The sequence below is a fragment of the Lygodium microphyllum genome, chromosome 5 (genome assembly GCF_053477565.2).
Source record: "Lygodium microphyllum isolate KBCC chromosome 5, Lygodium_microphyllum_v1.1.10, whole genome shotgun sequence".
NCBI lineage: Eukaryota > Viridiplantae > Streptophyta > Polypodiopsida > Schizaeales > Lygodiaceae > Lygodium > Lygodium microphyllum.
The window spans coordinates 160,898,810-160,915,856 of NC_141139.1; positions in this window are offsets into that span (position 1 = coordinate 160,898,810).

Genomic DNA, 17,047 nt, shown 5'->3' on the forward strand with positions numbered 1-17,047 from the left:
AAATGTCGACTCAACGGACAGCTGAAAAGGGAAGTGCTAAGGTTGGGGAGTAACCCAACCCAAAGCGCCAACTCAAAGCCATCCAAAAGCTGAAGGAATGGGTAAAGGGGGCCCAAGAGCACCTAAAGGACGCTGAGAGCCCATACTAGAAGACGAGATCGATGATCTCTCAAGCATAAGCATGCCAATCTCCCTCCCATGACCAAAATCAAGGGAGATGATGGCACCACAAGCAGGGCCGCCTAGATAAAGTCTAAATGCTCTGGGCCAGTAAATGAGTCAAGGCCATTGGCCAAGAATTATAGAATTAGGAGAGAGGCAAGCGGCTAAAAACCTCCTTAATACACTGGTGACCACCCCTGTAACTCTATGCTTAGGCGACTTGCTTAGGTAGCATCCAACACTATGGCTAGAGCAGAAATAGTGGGTTGAAGAACCAAATGAGTCAATTGCCATAGACTTGCCTGAGCATGACGCAAAAACTTAAATACCGAGTCTGACCCTACACTCCAGGCCTAAATCCTTGCATGTTAATGCCTTTTGGGAAGGCACGGAAATGCATGCAGTCCTGCCAGCCTTAGCATTGGGGGATGTCACCAGAAAGGGGATCGTGGACACGGGGGCATGAGTGAGTATGCTAAGCCATGTGGTACTCCAAACTTGGGGTAACCCATCGGTCAAGACTACTAGGTTCAACATCACACTGGCTAACGGAATGAATGTAAAACCGTTCGGAGTGTTGAAAAATTGGCCAATGAAGATCGCGGGAATCCAATTCTTTGTTGACTTTATAGTCATGAAAGGAGTGGACTATGACATCCTGCTAGGCCAACCCTAGATGCGCAACGCAAGAGTCGTGGAGGATTGGGGCAACGGTCTTATCTTCTTGGGCAATTAAACAGAGGCCATAAGAGTGGAGATGGACACATGGAAGACTACGCATATTGACCTAGATGCCATCTCCACCATGTTGAAGGGTGACAGACAAACTAGAGGATCCTATTGCCCTTACCAAGTATATCCCATGCCTTGAGGATGAGCAAGACTGGATACATGTTCTTACTACCATTGACCTACCATTCTCAGACAGTGAGGAGTACCAACAGGCCATCAAGGCAACTGACAAACTTGAGGATATACCCTTAGTGCCAGTTTGCAAGATGTCTGGAAACCTATGCGGAAGGCCAAACCCAGTCACATTTTGAGCTCCAAACAATAGATGAGAGCTCCTAGAGATCTTAGGATATCTGACAGACAAATTGAATGGCAATCCAACCACAAATATCAAGCCACTCCAAGACCTCTTAGACGAGCCTGACTGGTGATGTGGTCCAAAGTGCACGATTTAAACTTAAGGTACAATTGGGCCTTAATCCTCAACCAGCAATAAGAGATATGTCAGAACCTAGAAAATGATGAGCAATTGGACAAAGATAGATCTGACGATGAATATGAGGACTTTTGTTCCTTAAGTGATGAAAGTAAAAGGGAAATCGATACCATAGAATATGACACTAGGGGATGTATAATCAAACAAATACGAGTAGACTCCAAACCACACAAATAGAAAACCCTTAGAATAGAGAAAGGAGTCGGACACAAGGACTGCGATCAAACTTGGTTGGAGTACACAGGTTCCATCGACTATGAGCAGGCATGCCTAGCCCAATTGAGTGATGCACCATTGTTGCGAATGAATTCACCTTTTGAGCTACGACCACCAGGAGAGAGCCCCTCTTCTAGTGAAGACGGAGAGTTTGATTTTGAATCAGAAGTTAGCTAGGATAGTGACCCTGAAATACCTCGATCCCCCAATACTAGATGCACCAAGAGGGACCTACCCGTCCACCTAAGACGTCGACAGTTAAGGGAGAAACGATGGAAGCTACGTAAAGAAACACAAACAGAAGAGCAGTGAAAATTGCAAAACTTGCCAAAAAGATTCACAAAGTTCAAAAAGGGAGATCGGGTGGTGATCTTGCTGGGAGCCAAATGATAGGGACAAGCAAGCAAACCAATTGAGGGACCTGCCAAGGTAAAGGAGGTCAATTTAGCCAGGGAAAGGGAGACCCTACGACATGTCTTTATAGTTGATGACTTGACTAAGGAAGAGGAAGTAGGCCTCATTGCTCTCTTGCGGGAGTACATAGATGTCTTTGCTTGGTTGCTAAAAGAGCTCAAAGGGGTAGACCCGAGTGTGGTGACTCACAACATACCCATGACACTTGACGCAACACCGGTCAAGCAGTGATCGTACCTCATGAATCCAAAGCACACCCATGTCGTCAAGGAGGAAATCGACAAGCTAATAAGAGCAAGATTCATCTACGAAATTGAACACATGGACTGGGTTTCCCCCATAGTCATCGTATTAAAGAAGAATGGAAAGATTAGAGTATGTGTCAATTACAAGAAGGTAAGCATAGGTACAAAAAGAGATAATTACCTGTTGTCGTACACCGAGCACATGCTTGAGAGAGTGGCTAGCAAAGAGGCCTATAGTTTTCTGGACGACTTCTCTGGATACAATCATGTGCAAGTACATCTTAACGATAGGCATAAAATTGCATTCACCACCACTGAATGGGACATCTTTGCCTATGTAGTCATGCATGTTGGATTGATAACATGCCAGTCACCTTCCAATGATTGATGCGTACAATATTAAAAGACATATTGAAAAAGAAGTTAGAGATCTTCATGGACGACTTGTGTGTTCACTCTACTTGGCAAGAGCATTTAGATAAACTCTTAGCGGTTTTCGAATGATGTCAAATGTACCGCCTCTCATTGAACCCCTTGAAGTGCCAGCTTTGGGTGAAGCATGGATGTATCCCAGGACACATGGTGTCGAAGAATGGCATTGCCACAGATTTCTCGAAGATCAGGGTCATTGTCAATCTTCCACCTCCAATTTATTTCAAGGATGTTCAGTGCTTCTTAGGACACATAAGGTATTACCGATGGTTTGTGTTGAGCTATGCATTGATTGCTAGACCTCTACACAAGCTATTGATCATATTCAAATGAATACCAACACGCGTATGAGGAACTGAAAAAGGATCTAACCACATCACCAGTTCTATGAGCCCCGGATTGGACACTCACATTTCATGTGCACATCGATGCTTCGAAATTCATTGTAGGAGCTGTGTTGTGCCAACTTGATGAACACAACTTGGATTACCCGTTGAGCTTTGCTAGCAGACAACTCACTGAGATCGAAATAAATTACTCAACAACGGAGAGAGAGGGCTTGGCCATAGTGTTTGTCATAAAGAAATTTTGACATTATCCATTGGCTACGCCTTTTACTTTCTTTGTTGACCATCAAGACTTATTGTATCTTGTTAACAAACCATGCGCTACAGGATGCATTGCTAGTTGGCTTCTTTTGCTATTGGAGTTTAACTTCTCCATGGTGGTGTGTAAAGGAAAGCAGCATTATATGGCTGACCATCTGTCTCGTAGAAGAGACTGAGGCATTGTGGATGAACTGCCAAATGTGCATCTATTCCACTTATCGAGCGAAAAGGATTTGTTTAGAGCTGACATGCCGCCATATTGGGCAGATGACATAATTCAAGTGCTTAAGTATGGATTGTTGCAATGACCAATAGAGAAATCCCAACTTAGGTGGCTCATCCTAAAGATCCAACCCTATCAGCTGATAGAGCAAGCCAACTTTACAGGCTTGGGCAAGACGGGTTATTGTGCAAATGCATGTGTGAGCATGAGATGCATGATGTACTGAGAGAGGCAGTCCCAACTGTGGTGGCCCACCTCTTTCGAGATGCGACACAATTTGTGAAGCATTGTGATGAATGCCAACAAACTAAAGTCTCGATTCGTAAGGACCACATGGAGCTAACCCCAATTATCGTACGACAACCCTTCGAGAAATGTGGGATTAGCTTCAATGGACCCATTAGTCCTGCGGCACAGTATTAAGCCAAATACATTATTGTGGCCACCAACTATCTAAAAAAATGGGTAGAAGCATGAGCTACGAGAAAGAATGACGCTAGGACCACTGCTAAGTTCCGCTAGGATCAAGTGATCTCACGGTTTCTCGGCTACCCCATTGAACTAGTTAGCGACCAAGGCACACACTTCATCAACGAAGTGATAGCTCACCTCCTGTCCTCTTTTCTAATCATCCATAAAAAATCTTCGCCTTATTACCCTCAGGCAAACAGTAAAGCGGAATCCACAAATAAAATCTTAGTAAACATCTTGACCAAAGTCATCTCTACTTCAAGCAGTGATTGCTAAGCACACATGCACCATCAATGCATTGATAGATGTGTGAGCTGATTTTAACATCTTAACCCATGACTATTGGACCCAAATTGGTAAACCAAAGTTGCAACCTACTAATGCTCAGCTCAACCCTTATGGAGGCCGACCCTACACACTTTTGGAAAAGTGCAAGGTCATAGTTTTAATCAAGTCTGAAAGCATGTCGATGATTTTCTATGTGTTACCAAATACTAAAGCTGTAGGCACAGAATCCTTGTTAGGACGAACCTTTAAGAAATGAGCTCATTGCCATGTTGACTACGAATCGCAGTGTATCCACCTAGTTGTGGGTAACGTCAACATAATTACAGCTTTCAGCATGGGTGGCGTGGCTCCTTTCAAGTGCACGAAGCCACCAGTGGAGACACCCACCGCCTTAAGGAGGGAGGTCGTGACTTGTCCCATTCCGCCAAGCCTCAATGCAAACAAACCACTGCACCCAACACTGAGGCCCATGAACCCCAGCTCAAATGGGTGCCTAAACGTTAAGGACCACTACTTGGAACCACGAACCCATGGCCACGCAAGGCTAATGGCCCATACTCAAAACCTAGGAGGCCAAGAAGAAATTATAAAAAAATATGGACAGTCAAGTCACGATGGGTCCCCATGACCTTATTGCAAGCACAAAGCTATTATGAGGGTAACCTTGGATTTGGCTACCTAAAGCCAAAACAACCCAAAATCTTACTCAAACGCCACCCTCGATCTTGGCCACACAAAACAATGAGTTAGAGATTACTCAGACAATAAGAGAATCGGGCTGCCAAGTCCATAGAACCGCTAAAACCTAGGTCAGCAGCTCCTAAACTAATATATCGCCCAAAATCGCAAACTGCAACTAACAAAATGCCCAAATCTAGCGCTGATGATACCCCTCAAATCTTAGACGCATGTAGTAGCATGACAACTGCAACTACAACCAAACCCATCAAACATGAGGCCCAGCTACAACCTAAGGAGCAAACCAAGCTGCGACTAGTAGCTGTTGTATCGGCCTTAGACCCTCTTATGAGTGGCGATCAATTCTAGCCTTGGCGGTTGACTTAGCTAAAAAGATAGGGGAGGACTTGATTGGTTTCCTTAGATACTTGGACACGACTTTCATGTCACTTGCTAAAAGCTACGATAGACTCTATAGACTTAGATCTCTTGGAAGAACCTATAGCAATGGAAGTATGAACACTCCCTTGCTCTTAGGAGGAGTCGGAATTTGCATTCGTTAAGGCTTTCGAAGCATCTAAGGAGTTAAATGCAACTAAGATATCCAAGGAACAAGCAGTTAAACATCATCTCATTATGTCATATAACAAGAACATGATCATGACCCCAAACTAAGAAATCGAGAAGTTGAAACAGCTTGTTGACAACAACTCCTCCTTTTTGCAAAAATGATACACTCTATGATTGCAATGGGAGCTCGAGGGATGCCAAATAATGACCAACGCTGAGCAACGACATGCAATCAAGGCATTGAAATATGATCCAAGCTATGTAGCTTCAACTTCATATAGGGTGTTGACTACCCTTCGTAATTGACCCCTCGAAGAACACATTAAGGGACATCCTTATTTAGATTGCATCCTCATTGAGGAGGAGTTGCATGTTGCTAAGCCGCGTGGACTTCGGTGACTTCTTGCTTGACATCCTCACTTACATTACGCATGTAGGCATCTGCCCTTTCAATATGGATAGCTATGCTACCTTAGAATATAATCCGAATTCCTATGCTTGGCTCATGCGAAAGTAAAACACTAAGATTATGTGATAAAGGCCCTTCATCCTCTAACCCTTTAATCATAGGGAGGATTCTTCTCATTTCAAAAGGGGGAGGGGGTAAGGTGAATCAAACCAAACAAATAAGGAAAGAAATAAAGGAAAAGCACACATTGCAAGGGTAGGATGAAACAACTTATGATTGAGGAAAATGTCAATAAAATTTGAAATCAATAGACTACTTGGAGGAAAAAGTTTACTCCTGCACTCCAGCATTTCAGTTCAGCAAGTATGTAGTCATTTCATATTGCTTGTAATGATTCTGAAAAACACTAATGGTGAATATGGCTTCATGATAGGCACCCATCATGGCAGGCTAAGAAAAGGCTAGTAAATTGCCTTTTTCAAAAGAAGAACATGCAAAGTATGGCCTTTCAGTGGAGACACGAGCCTTCAACCAGTTTAAGTTCCAACCTAGAAGATGTGGCCATTGAAGAACTGACTGTAAAGCATATTATCGAGCAATGCAATTTGCAGAAATACGTGGAAGTGGTAGGCCAAGGGGTAGATTACTTCAAATGTGCAGAGTTTTTGAGGACTTTCCACAGGAACCACATCACCATAAATGTGCATGAGGGAGAGGAAATTCGTGAACTGACCCCGAAGCTGGTGGAAAATGCATTGGGCTTGGTAAACAAAGTAGAGAGGAAGCCAAAGAGAGATGTATATACCTTGCTAGGAATGGAAAAGGTAAAGGTCCATACCAATGACGGCATCAGCTTGGCGGACATTTTGGATCCCGAAGTCCAACTCCAAGCCAAGATGGTGCATGCATTGTTTTCTAGTTAGAGATACAACACCATCATGAGCCGCATCAATGTCCCCCTGCTAGAGAGCATTGCAACAAGGTCATTGGATGAGGTGAACCTCAATGGTTTTGTGAGAAAGACCATTGAGACCTCAACAAAAGCTTTGGCAACAAGAGGACAACCTACTGAAGGAGAATCTCTTGCTACCAAGGCTAAAGGGAAAGCTTCATCTTCAAAGGCTGCAACCATTGGATTTGGTGGGGTCCTCACTGCGATCATTAGGGAAGCCTTGGGACAAGGGCGTGAAGAAGCAAGAGAAGGAGAAGAAACGGCAAGCTGGTTGCCAGCTCACCAGGAATAGGAAGCACAGTCCAGCGAAAGGATGCTGAGTGAGGAAGAAGAAAGCAGGGAAAAAGGAGAGGAAACTAGCCAGGGAAAGGCTAAGAAGATGAAGAAGAAAATTGCACAAGAAAAATAGGAAGAGGAGAGGAGGAAATAAGCAAAGGAGGCAGAAGGCCCGCAAGGAGTCCAAAAAGGCTGAGGAGGAAAGGAAGAGAAAGTAGGAAGAGGAGGAGGAGGAGTTGAGAAAAAAGGAGGAGGTAGACATGACCCTCACCACGCGAAGGTCCATTGAGAAGCAGTCCAGGCATGACAAGTCGGAACCCACGAGCCCTATTAGAGATGAAGGGCCAAGCTCAAGCACCCATGTGCCTGAGCTTGTGCCACATGCAGTGCAAGAAGCAAAGGGAAAGGCCCCAATCACCCCCATTCCCACTCTCCTAATGCTTACCGCAACCACTGCCATCTCCACTCCCAATTCTGCGACCCAGGTGGATGCCAACAACCTAATGGCTTGGGTCTAGTACTTTGTAAATAAAGAAATGGGCCAAGAAGTGGGAGAAGGAACCCCCTTGGTAGGAACCAAAAGGCCAGCTACAGCAGACACCGAGTCAAGGCAAGACCCAAAGAGGTAGAATGTGGCAGGCTCCATAACCTCTGTCCCCGCAACAGAAAGACCACCCAAAGAATATGATGAGTATGTCAAGGATCTCCTATCTCAATTAGAGAAAGTTAAGGAGGAGAAGATAATCGTGGTAGCAGAGCTCGAAGCCGAAAAAGAGGCCATGACTGCGTCCCAGTTGGAGAGAACACGCCAAATAGCCATGGGCCAAAGGGAAGTCAATGAGTTGAAAGAACAGCTACAAGCTAAGGAAGAGACAGAAGTAGAATGGTAGGAGCACTTGAACAAAGAAACCGAGGCCATACGATGCTTACGATGGCACAATGAGGATATTGTGGGGCTTTACGAAGACTTGCAACCTGAAATGGAGAAAAACACTAAATCCACAGAAGAATTGGAGGAGCTAAGGGAAGAAAGAGCTCAAAGGTACGAAAGAGAGAGAAGCTAACCTAAGAGGTTGTTGCAGCACAAGAAGAGTAGCAAAAGCCTAGGATGACAGAGATGGAATACCAAGAATGCAGGCTGACAGTGCTAGCTCAAAGGCAAGGGGAGAGCTTCAAGGAGATGATGAAGCGAGTAGAAGAGTGGGCAATGTGCATTGAAGAAAGAATTAAAGCCTTGGCATTCCATCTCACTCAAGTAGAAAAGGAAAAAATACTCGCTGAAAGCAAAGCAGAGGCTGTCCAAGCGAGTTTCCAAATGCAACAACATGCCTTCTTGGATACTCTAGTGGATGTCACCCAGGTAGAGGAGGGAGAATCCATAAAGGCCATCAAAAGGAAACTGGGAATGGCTCGTAGAGCGCTGAAAGCAGGACTACATATGCCGCCACAACCTAGAGGAGTTGGCCCAAGCTTGGAAGAGCAATGCCACTACCTCTTATTGGCAGGCCTAACTTCACAAGAAGTGGATGCGCTTGGGTTCATTGAAGAAGAACAACCACAGGAGGAAGGAGCACGGTTAGGTCATGAAGGATCACGACGAGATGAGGAGTGGATCCCACCACCTTTCTCACCACAACTAGAGCCCCTCAAGAATAGGATGCCACATCGGAAAGGAAGGTAGAAGTGAAAAAGAAGAGGGCCAGAATGTTGGATCAAGCATGCAAAATGGCAAAAGCACAACTTTTGGCAGTTTCACAGCCTCTCATCCCACTAAAAAGGGACTGCTCACCCATGATTTGGAATACAAAGCTATCCATTTGGGAGTAGTGGGAGAATCATTGCCAACCCTTCGATTTCACCTTTCGATATCCAGTGGCCTTGAGCAAAGTACTATCCACTGAAGCAATAAAGGAAGTGATCACCATGGGAAGAACACTTGGTGACTAATGGCTCATTGAAAGAGAGAGAAATCCAATGGCTTGGGGGATAGAATCCCCGGACTATTGGGAGAACAAGGTTGAGGAGGTGCCCCACACGGTGAAAGGCTACGAATCCCAACCGTCTGGAACGGCAACATGGACACCTGGGTGTCGTTTTGTGGCTCCCTGCTCTTCAAACGAAATGACCCAACCTACCTACCATATCCTCAAAGGGTGGGAGTAGATTTTGACCTTGACATCCATGGCTGATATGACTTCCTGAAGATCTACAACATCAATGCCACAAAACTAGAGAAAGCACTCACTTTCTTGGAACAAGTTCTATGGGGCTCCATGACCCACTTCTCCTGATGGAATTCTCCTCTTGCCCAGACCTCGCCTTTGTAACAACATGTAATTATATCAAATTACTTAGGACTCTCCTCAGGCAACCCCCCACACCAGCAGAGTACCATCTTCTGTCGCTCTTTTTTGACATTAATGCAAGAATAGATGGATGAGCCATGACTCAGCTAATGCTACATGCTGCTTTACTCCCATCCTTTTGCATGGCCCTCCTTGAGGACATGAACGATAGCCAATTCACCACAACTGTAGCCATTCATTTTTGTCCACCACCGCCCCTCTCCATGTTAGAATAGGCCAAAAAGGGTACATGCTAAATAGGCACTTCCTTAGTAAATCATTAAAGCCCCCTACCTCCCCATCCCATGCTCAAGAACCCGAAGAATAAATCCTCTATCTTGTACTACCCCACCAAAGTCAAGAAATTGTTTATTCACCAAAAAAAAGAAAAAAAAGAAAAAAGAAAAAAAAGGAAAAAAAGGGTAAAGAAAAAAAAGGGAAAGCAACACCACGCAAAAACCACAAATTGCACATAGCTCCTAGTCACTGCACCTAAGGGTTCTCAAGTTAGGCATGTCCAGTGGCCTTCAGTCGGTCGACTCCATGTTTGACCCCCTAGCCCTTTGGATTCCCCATGACACACTCTTAGGGCACTTCAAGGGCATGCCATACCACAAATTGCACATAGCTCCTAGTCACTGCACCTAAGGGTTCTCAAGTTAGGCATGTCCGGTGGCCTTCAGTCGGTCGACTCCATGTTTAACCCCCTAGCCCTTTGGATTCCCCATGACACACTCTTAGGGCACTTCAAGGGCATGACATATCTAGGAAGGTAATTCTTACCTATGGTTAGACCTGTCCCCCTAAACCCTAGGCATCGCATCTCCCTTGTGCACACATTGGGTCCTCAAGTGTGAGACACCACTGAGAGCATGCCCAAGGTTAGACCCATCTCCCGATTCCACAAGCATGGAAACCACACACTCCACAATAAGGAAAAATCACCCCTAGGTAGTGCACCTTCTTTTCTTTCTCGGTACAAAATATTGGGGGTAAAGGCATCTCTGCCTAGCCGCCCGTGTATTACTACACTGACAGTCACCGCCATTGCACACTTAGGTGGCAGGCACCAGTCACCATCACTTTATTCTTTATTCTTTTAGTGATAGTTTGAATAAAGGAAGGCCCGATCACACATTGTGACTGTTGGAGTTCCCATTTCTTGTCTCTCTCTTTCTTGCTCTTGCTCTCCCGCCATAGCTCTCGAGTCCAAGCTTCGATCCTTCTCTCCCTTTCAACTGGTATTAGAGCTCGGCTTCCCGACTCTTGAGCTTGGTTCGTGGCATTCTCAGCTTCCCATCGACTCCCCACTCTCATTGGGTCTCCTTCCCGGCAGCCATATCCGACTCCTTTGAGCTCCCGTCACTCCCTGGCTTCTTGAGCACCTTCCCGGCATTGTTGGGCACCTTCAGGGCATTATATCAGAGGTATTTGATAATTTTCTTTAGGGTTTACTTCAGTTCTCAGGTCACACAGGCTGTGAACAGTTTGGGGCAGCCACCATTGAAGCTCCATTGCTTCATATCTTCATTGCCCTTTCTCAAGACCCCTTGAGGCTTGGTGTGTGCCCCCTTGGGCACCTACTTGAGCCCCTCCTCCACCACAGTTGTGCCACGTGGGTTGCAGGCCACCCAGGACAGTAGCACGCTATTTGCACCTGATTCCAGGCTAATCTCCATCTGCATCACACCGGTACTCCTCAAGCTCTAGGCCATTGGGCACTTCCACAAGCTTCATTTGAGGCATTTGCATATGCTTTGATGCTTGGTATTGAAGGCTGAGCATTGACATTGCTTCTGGTATGATTTAGCACTATTTTGGGACTGCCATAACAGTCCACAAACAGTTTATAACAGTGCTACAGTAACATTTTATGCTTATGCTTGCACGGCATTGTCATTTGATGCTCGGTTGGTCCCGTATGATGCCTACATGTTAAGGGAATGTATGCCTATTGTTTGGAAACCATTTGGCACTGATTTGGGATTGAAATTTCTTAGTTTTTGACAGCCATTTCATGTTGTAGTAAAAGCGGGTTGAAGCTATTCTACATGCTTTGGGTTATGCCTATTGGTTCCGGCCTATGTCTTGGATATATGCCATGAAGTATTGATCTTTGGGATATGACTTCAAGCTTGGATTTCATTCTAGATGCTTTTGGAAGAGCTTTGACATTACGCACTCATTGACATGGTTCATGCTTGACAGTGGTATATGCTTTGACAGTGATGCTCCTTGGGTTTATGCATACCCGTTGCCTACGGATGCTACATACGGATGCTCTACCGCCTACATGTTCGGGATGTACTATTGATGTATTGTCTTGGACTTATGTCATTGGCACTGTGTCTTGCCTTGGCTTGAGCTCTTGAGCTCGTACATACGGTTTTTGTGCCAGTGGGAGCATTCTTGAATGCTTATCAGACATTGAGTAGACGGTACTTTTATGCATTGAGCAGTTACATGCTATTGAGCAGTTACAGACACTTGAGACTTTGGGATTTCTTACCCTTTGGGATGATACATTATATGTCTTGGTTCACTGTATGCTTATGAGCTGAGTCTCAGTTTTGGATCCGTATCTTTGTGAACTGACACATACTTGTGTCAAGTTTTGGTAGTGGCAGGAACACTTTGCCCCGTTGATTGGGGGTGTGCCTACTCATTGGCAGATGTTTGTATGACATACTTGGGAGTTGGATTCATGCTTATCGACCGTCATATGCTTATGCTATGCCCGCATGATGCCAGCTTTGGTCTTGGCAGTATCTGATTGCCTTGGGATCCGATTTTGGCAGTGCTAGCTCTCTTTAACTGAAATCTATAATTTATTACAGCAAGCATATATGTATGGACTGACATGGATTTTTCATGCTGAACCATTCTGAAATGATGTACTTTCACTAGTACTTGGTGGGCAGCAGGTTTGATTCCACTTTTCTCGCCGTTTTCCCTCAATTTTGGTGAGTTTTTGATCATTTTCTACAGTAAACAACAAGCAGTTTTGAACTGTCTATAGTCTTCTAGCTTGTATTATGGCGAGTTCGTCCACTGATCATGCTATTTTCAATATTACTAAGCTTGATGGTACGAATTACTCTTATTGGAAGAGCCAGATTTGGTAGGTGTTGGTGGAGAAATCGCAGATCAAATCTTTGAGGTTGAGCAGGCATCTGCCTGCAACTATGCCAGATGAGGAATGGCTTGAGCTTGATGAGTTATGCAAGTCCACTATTGTCTTATCTCTCACAGAACAGGTTCACTACAATGTATTTGAGGAAGAACAGAGTGCGTGGCAGTTGTGGGATAAAATCAAGAATCTCTATGACAAGAAAAGTCCAGTGAGTCAGATGTATTGGCTGAAGCAGCTTATGGATTTGCACATGAAGGAGAATGTGACTATGTCTGCTCACTTGAGCCAGTTCCATGCTATACTCAAGAACTTGACTTCGCAGGACATCACTTTTTGCAGAGGATGTCACTCCTCTTTTCTTGCTTGGTACTCTTAATGAGTCATGGGATGTATTCTGCACTACATTATGTGCCTCTACTGCTACCTTGAAATTATCTGATGTTGAGAGTGCTCTTCTGCAGGAAGAGGTTAACCATAAGAATTTGGATGCCTCTCGTGTGTCGCATGCTATGACAATTAGAGGCAGGAATGATGGATATGGAAAGCATGGCAGTGGTAGTGGCCGTGGACGGGATTCTCAGAAATCTCGGTCCAAGTCTCATGGGAAGTCACGTAGCAAATCCCGTGGCAGGAATGCAGATGTTACTTGTCACCATTGTGGGAAAAAGGGCCATATTAGGCCACAATGCCATGAACTGCACAATGAAAGGCGCAAAGATAAGGGGAAAGACAAAGTGCAGGATAAGTCTTTTGATCGCAGCATAGTGCCTGCAAAGTCTAGTGTTAAAATTGAAGAGATCAATGCTATGCAGCCTGAGGATATTGATGATGATGATTATATCCTAGCAGCTTCTTCTAGTGCTTCGCAGATGACAGAGATACACTCTATGTATGCACAGTGTTGGCTCTTGGACTCAGGTGCATCCTTTCATGCGACACCTTGCCGAGAGTGGTTTCATTCATACTGTACTATTTCAGGTTCTGTGCGCTTGGGTGATGACAGGTCTCTTGATATTGTGGGCATTGGTGATGTTAGGCTACAGTTTCCTTCTGGCAACAGTTTTGTTATGCAGGATGTACGTCATGTACCTGCTTTGACACGCAGTCTCATGTCAGCTGGACAGCTTGATGATGCAGGATATCATGTATGTTTTGGAGACTCTGCATGGAAGATCACTCGTGGCAGACTTGTGATTGCGAGAGGTGCCAAGGCCGGCAGTCTCTACCCTTTGATTGTATCAGCTTCTTCCCTTGATCATGTTTTGTCTATGGGTTCTATCCCACATGTATCTCTTTGGCATGCCCGTTTGGGACATATGTCTTTGAAGGGAATGAAAATGCTTTCTGGTTTGCAATACTTACCGCCCCTTGATTATGCATGTTTTGATTCATGTGAGCATTGTCTTTATGACAGGCAAACTAGGTCTACGCATAAGAAGTCTGGTAGGTCACGCATGAGTGAGCCCTTGGCATTGGTACATTCGGATGTCTGTGGGCCCATGCCTTGTCAGTCTATGGGTGGTGCAAAGTATTTTGTTACATTCATAGATGATTTTTCATGAAAAGTTTGGGCTTATCCCATTAAGCTAAAATCCAATGTTTTGGCTGTGTTTCAGAGATGGCTTGCATTGGTTGAGAACTAGTCTAGGTATAGGCTAAAATGCCTACGGACAGATAATGGGGGTGAGTATGTCTCATGTGCTTTTGAGCAGTTATGTGATGAGAGGGGTATTAAGTGTCAGTTGACCGCCCCCTACACCCCCCCAGAATGGTTTGGCTGAGCGGATGAATAGAACCATCCAGGAGCGTGTCCGTAGTATGCTTAGCCACGCAGGCCTACCATAGAGCTTTTGGGCTGAGGTAGTTAGTACAGCTGTGCATGTCATAAACAGATCACCCTCTGGTGGTTTGGATTTCCAGGTTGTAGAGGAGCTATGGACTAGAAAACCTCCCTCTTATGCGCATCTCTGTGTCTTTGGATGTGAGGCATTTTACCATGTGCCCAGGGACAAGAGAAGTAAGCTGGATCCTAAGAGTGTCAAATGCATTTTCCTTGGTTATGGGGATGTAGGCAAGATGGGTTACCGTCTTTGGGATTCGCAGGTGCCGAAAGTCATCTACAATCATGATGTAGTCTTCCATGAAGACAAGATGCATAGGCAGCCTGAGAGAGTTGTTGAGATCTGCAAGGTTATATTTCAGGAGGAGCCGAGAGCTCCCACACAGCCAGTTGGATAGCCTATAGCTGCAGCAGATGCTCATGGTTAGGGCATTGGACAGGCAGCTGGGCAGGTAGTAGAGCCTACCGTGAGATGGTCTACTAGAGACAGACGTCCACCTGATAGATTTCAGCCCTCGATGCATTATGTCTTGGTTATAGATGCAGGAGAGGCTTTCACTTATGATGAGGCTATGCGCAGGGGTGATAGTCACTCCTGGGAGAGGGTATGCAGTCTGAGATGGACTCCCTGCATAAGAATGACACTTGGGATTTGGTTTCCTTGCCTACAGGCAAAAAGGCTTTGCCATGCAAGTGGGTGTACAAGCTGAAAAGTACCCCTGGACACCCCACGCCGGCATACAAGGCTAGATTGGTAGCAAAGGGTTTTAAGCAGGAGCATGGTGTGGACTTTGATGAGGTCTTTTCTCCTGTGGTTAAGATGACCACCCTGCGCTTAGTCTTGGATTTGGTTGCTCAGCTTGACTTGGATTTATACCAGATGGATGTCAAGACGACTTTCTTACATGGGGACTTGCATGATGAGATTTATATGGAGCAGCCTAAGGGCTTTGCAGAACCTGGCAGGGAGCACCTAGTGTGAAAATTGAAGAAAAGTGTTTATGGCTTGAAACAGGCACCTAGGGAGTGGTATCATAAGTTTGATGCCTTTATGCAGTCACAGGCTATAACAAGAGTGCTATGGATCCGTGTCTTTACACGAAGAAAGCCCATGATGGTTCTTTATTGATTTTGGTCCTCTATGTGGATGATATGTTGATAGCAGGGAAAGCTCATGATGAGCTAGATGCTCTTAAGGCTCAGCTCAAGAAGAGCTTTGAGATGAAAGATCTGGGACAGGCCGCTCATATACTTGGTATGCGCATTAGACACGGCAGGCATCAGGGACTCCTCTACTTGTCACAAAGGGAGTACATTCATAAAGTCCTTGAGTGCTTTCGCATGTAAGACTAAAGCCTATTGGCTGTCCATTGCCTTCTTATGTGAAGGTATCACAGGCTGAAGATAGATGAGCAGAGGGCCGAGATGGCCAAGATTCCCTACGCATCCGCAGTGGGCAGTCTTATGTATGCCATGATAGCCACTCGTCCAGATATTGCCTTTGCAGTTGGTGTTGTGGCACACTATATGACTATACCTGACAAGAAGCATTAGGATGCCGTGAAGGGAATCATGAGGTACCTGAAGGGCACTGCAAATATGTGCATCTGCTATGGCAGCCAGGATACAGGAGTCGTGGAGTACACTGACTCTGATTATGTAGGACATGCAGATAGTAGGAAGTCCACTTCCGACTATGTATTCACCTATGCTGGAGGTGCTGTTTCTTGGATGTCGAGGGTGCAGAAATGTACGGCCCTTTCTATTACAGAGGCCGAGTATGTTGCAGCCACTGAGGCTTGCAAGGAGGCCATTTGGTTGGGTCATTTGGTTGCGGACCTTGGTATTGATACTATCCCTATACTGCATTCGGATTCTATGAGTGCTATTCAGTTAGCCAAGAATCTAGTCTTCCATGCGAAGACGAAACACATTGAGGTGAGGTATCACTTCATAAGTGGGGTCGTTGAGGACAAGTCTGTTGATCTTGTCAAGATCTCGACTGACCAGAATCCTGCAGATCTGCTCACGAAAAGTCTCTCTACAGAGCGCTTTGCCTTCCTCAGGAGGTTGATGGGAGTGGGATGAGATGATGTCTTTCCTCATCCTGTTGTACATGTGTACATGTTGTACTATCTTTTTCTTTTTTCTTTTCACTCCTCATTGGGGCAGATTCGCCTTTGAGTGGGAGGTTGTTGGGGGTAAAGACGCCTCTGCCTAGCCGCCCGTATATTACTACACTGATAGTCACCGCCATTGCACACTGCAGGTGGCGGGCGCCCATCACCGTCACTTTATTCTTTATTCTTTTAGTGACAGTTTGAATAGAGGAAGGCATGGTCACACATTGTGACTGTTGGAGTTTCCATTTCTTATCTCTCTCTTTCTTGCTCTTGCTCTCCCGCCATAGCTCTCAAGTCTAAGCTTCGATCCTTCTCTCCCTTTCACAAACAAAGGCCTCGACCACCAACTCCAGAGGCCCCATCATCCATGCAATGCACTCCCCATCTTATGCGACATGCCACTATGTAGGCACAACAAAGTAAGGGGTGGACTT